General features: G+C 38.8%; 1 long non-coding RNA gene across 1 annotated transcript; it reads left to right on the forward strand.

Annotated features, from left to right (window-relative positions):
• Positions 1-208: 208 nt before the first annotated feature.
• Positions 209-3,139, forward strand: LOC146187577 (uncharacterized). The gene is made up of 3 exons (XR_014707942.1): positions 209-368; positions 843-923; positions 2,793-3,139. It is a non-coding gene; the product is annotated as an uncharacterized LOC146187577 (long non-coding RNA).
• Positions 3,140-4,272: the final 1,133 nt, after the last annotated feature.

Below are 4,272 nucleotides of genomic sequence, written 5' to 3' on the forward strand. Positions count from 1 at the left end.
ACTGATGGTTTTTGCAGTTTTCTAACCTTAGTAAATATTTATATTTGCTGTTTGCTAATGCCAGTTTTTTTTTTTTTTCAGATATGTACAAAGGCATCAATTGCCTTAGCTTTTGCACAATGATTTTTAATATTCTGCTACTTGAAACATTGAGTAAAATGAATTCTTTATGGCTACCATTCACACAAACTTGCAGTTCTTACGTGACGTCTACATGCTGATCAAGAAGGACGGCAAAGAGGCAGTTGAAATTGGCCTTAACAAGACATTTGTCTTGGTTCTGAAGGACACCATTCGTGCAAGAAAAAAGGACGTTGCCCGGGTGCTCGAAGTATGTTCTGAGGGAATGCGTGAAAGGAGAAAGAAGCGTAAGTATTAAGCTGTTTCCTTCTGTTTGCTGCATGTGCTATCTAATTGGCAGTTTTTCGCTAAATGCCTACATTTTTGCCATTTTGCATTGCCTTATAGATATACTAAAAACATGGCTGAGCATCAGAAAGAATAATAAAACCATAACTAGCCTGTGCATTTCTTCATATGTAAAAATTTTCGCATTAGCTAAATTTAAATTACCTATTGTTCTTCTCCATTGTAATGGTGCAGCCTTTTCGAATCTGTTCAACTAGTAGCAGCGAATTAGGTGATACCTGATTCAAATCTTCACAAGCTTTGCTAATTTTTGCTGTCAGATGTTTGGCTTTCAGTTTGCGTGCCTCTACATGTTTTCAATTTTGTTTATTTGTCTTCCTAAATTAGACAATAAATTATCGCCTCAAAACTCGGCTATCTCTTTTTACCTGCAAGGAGGTACACCATTGTTGTGTTGCTTATTTCTATTGTAGATGTACAGACAGTATGCATTCTGCAACTCTTGGCAAACATTGGGAACCAGCCGGGAGCTCTGGATGTTGTTTGTATCATTTGTAAGTTTTATCTTTGTCATTTGAATATTCAGGAAGCCTACTTGAAACCGACATTATTAGCGAATTTTCTTTGTTTCTAAAATGGTTTACAGTCTAACTTGTAATATGTATTAGTGATTCATAATTCAAATAGAAATACTACACAAGTTTTCATCACAACTGTGAATTCTTTGCTGTGAAAGGATTATTTGCACTGTAAGTACAATCAAAAGCACTTTTAAAAGACTCCTGCCATCACATGCTTACCACGTCGTATTGCATACAAGAGTCACCTGATGAAGCACTGGTAATGTCAAGATTCGGGCAGTGTGCCATTTGACTAAGCACTCTGCTGCAGTGGACCAGCATTGCTTTATCAAATGGCTCTTGCAGGCAGCTTGGTGGGGTTTAGCATTTGCTGGAAAGGGGGTTGCTAGTTCCTAACATGTTCCTAATGTCTGGAATATATAATCTGAGACTGCTTCAAAAGAAATATTTGCCACATTGTCTTATCCTACAGGCTTCTGAAGGTGGGTAATGCAGTTTAATAGTTGTTTTAAAAAAATGCTGTAATTTGCTAGCCAAGTTTGAAATGATGTAATAATTTTAATTCTTCTGAGATTAGGTTTACCACATTGATTGGGAGAAAATAGTGCTGTGTTTCAAGGTTCATGCTGTATAAATATAATGCCTTCAACTACAGATGCTAACATTTCATGCATTAACCATGTGACACTGTCATAGACATTCTCATTTATAGTAAACATTCTCAATAAATTCAAATTGTTATTTTTGCATTTCAAGTTAGTCAACATATTTTTAGTATTCGAACCTTTAGTATTTCAAAGTGCTCAGACTGCCTGCCGCTATAACGATTACAACTTTTTGAACACTTGAGCTTCCTGCCGCCTCTTGAGGCTCACCACTGATGTTCTGGATGCCTGTGCATACAATGTGCTATGCGTGGAAAATGTTTTAACATGCCATGCTTCAGTGTTGATATTTTTTAGAGCTTCTGCTGTTTGGTTGTTAGGTAATGCTCTGCTGTTGCACATGTAATTGTTGCTCAACTCAAAGTTCCAGTGTACACTTTCAATGAATAATGTGTGATGAAGTTTCAGAACTGCCACATAGAGCAGCGAGAACACTTTTTCCTTGTTACTAAACCTTAAATGTAAACACTTCAGGAAGCATTGCGATGACCTAGGGCTTGGCTGGTCCATACTTAGCACAAGAAGACGTGCAAAAGTTCAGAAATGCATTATGTGTTATGTATTACATGCAATGTTTTTTTTTTTGTACTGCCCCATCACTAAGTATGCTCTTTCCACGTTTTTTTTTTTGTTTGGTTCTGCAGTATCTACTTGGCCAGTGCCTTCAATTGAGCCAGCTGTTATTATTTTAGTAGTAAACAGCGTGCTCCAGAGCTGTTTATTGTTTATTTACATTTTTAACTATCGTAATAAGCATTCCAGTTCATGTGAAATGAAAAGTTCGTAGGGCAGCATAGAAGTTCTCTAACCCAGGTGCTTTTGATGAGTGTAGCCATTTTTGTTTGATAAAATAGCTTGCATAATCTAAAATTACCATGCAACAGCATGCTGCATGAATAAAAATGGGTTGACCTTATGTGCTCTCATTTATGACTTGATCAGACTGCTGGCTTTGTGCCTCCTGAACCAACCATAACAGTATACTCTGCATTGTTAATTGTGAGATAACCACCAGTGGTTTCCGATAGGGCCCTTCTCTAGCAAACTGCTGTACACTAAAGGGGCATTGGCGTATTCTAAATATAGAGTAGAAAATATGTTGAATTTTCCTTTTTCCAGGTGCAGTGCATATTTATACAGCTGCTCTGTTATGCACTTCTTTCACAATTTTATCAAGGAACAGGAAGAAAAGCCTGCCACGCCGTGCGTCGGATATACTGGGAGCAGCATCAAAGAAGCTGAAGAGCATTTCCCCTTCATTCAGCAGCGGAAGCTTCTTCGAGTCATCGACTCTACTTAGGGTATTGTTCCAATAATGGGTCGATTTTGGCTGTTCAATCTGACATATGACAAGGGGTCCGACAATTTGTGCTGCTTTATAGAGCACCTCTTTTTTGGGCGTCTGCGTGTCGAAGCCAAGATGCGCTGCACGACGCTTTATTTTATTGCTTAAGGCCGAATTTTATGCAAGCGCACGCGTTGACACTGACAAAGCATAGGATTAATATTGTGTACTGCGATTATTGTTGCATATGACTAAAAGTTTTGTTGTTTTTTAAGAAATGTCACCATACTGCTGTGTTCATTGTTCGGTTCTGTTTTTGAAAAAAATTGTATACTTTGTTGTCTGCATTTGTTGGAACTGTTTTGCTTCTTTCATTTTTTTAGGTATTTACGTACATACCATGTATGTTTTTGCCCGTCTGCTAGGCTCTCGGTGGAGAGTGGCAGTATCGTTAAATAAATGAGGTTCCATAGCGCGCATCAATGAAGAAACAGAACCCAAGCGCCCCCCTGCCGCCCCCCCCCCTCCACCAGCACCCGAGCACCCACTAGCCCGAACCCTGACCCTTCTATGCCGAATAAAAGACTTCCAGATTCCTTCTGTGTGACATTTTTTTGTAACATGCTTTGTGAATTTGAAAAAACAATCATACTGGCTTGGGCCATTCGAGATGTCAAAATAATGGCATGCAGCATCTCTTTACATGCTCATTTGGCATTACAGGTGGTTAAAAGGAATACCATTAAGCTTGATTGCAAATGTGCACATAGGAAAAGCATTAAGGAACGTGTAGTGGCAAAAGTAATTCCAAATTAGGGAATGCAATATATGGACGTTATCCGCACTGATTTTTATCAAGGGGTGTAAGGGTGCAATGCCACTGCTTCCACCCTGCAATAGGGTGTAAAGGTGATGAAAACACCCCAGTGCATTGGCCCCATAGAAGGGTGTTATGATCAACCGAAGCACCATCTTTGAGGGTGTACTGGCACTCTGAAGCCACTTTTTTTCAAGGGTGCATGGGTGTTAGTTATAGACATGCGAAAACACCTAATAAGGTGTTTTTGTTTTTACAGTGTTCCCTGAACAATTTGCTATGCATATATGTGCACTGGAGAGGACGTGACACTTAAGACAATGTATATATACACTAATACAATTAAATATGCAATAGGCGCGGACATCGAAGTGCTAGAAATACATGTTATGGGTAGCAAATTGCTGTTTTAGAAACAAAGTAAGGTATTATGCTTTGCTAAGGAGAAAATGTTGGATCAGATGTTTGGTATGTTTTCGGAAGCAGTGGAGGATAGTTATGAGTTCCGTTGTTTGAGGTAAACTATTCCAATACGCAAATTCTGAGATTCCACTT

The sequence above is a fragment of the Amblyomma maculatum genome, chromosome 6 (assembly GCF_055883805.1).
Source record: "Amblyomma maculatum isolate TAMU_Amacu chromosome 6, ASM5588380v1, whole genome shotgun sequence".
Lineage (NCBI taxonomy): Eukaryota > Metazoa > Arthropoda > Arachnida > Ixodida > Ixodidae > Amblyomma > Amblyomma maculatum.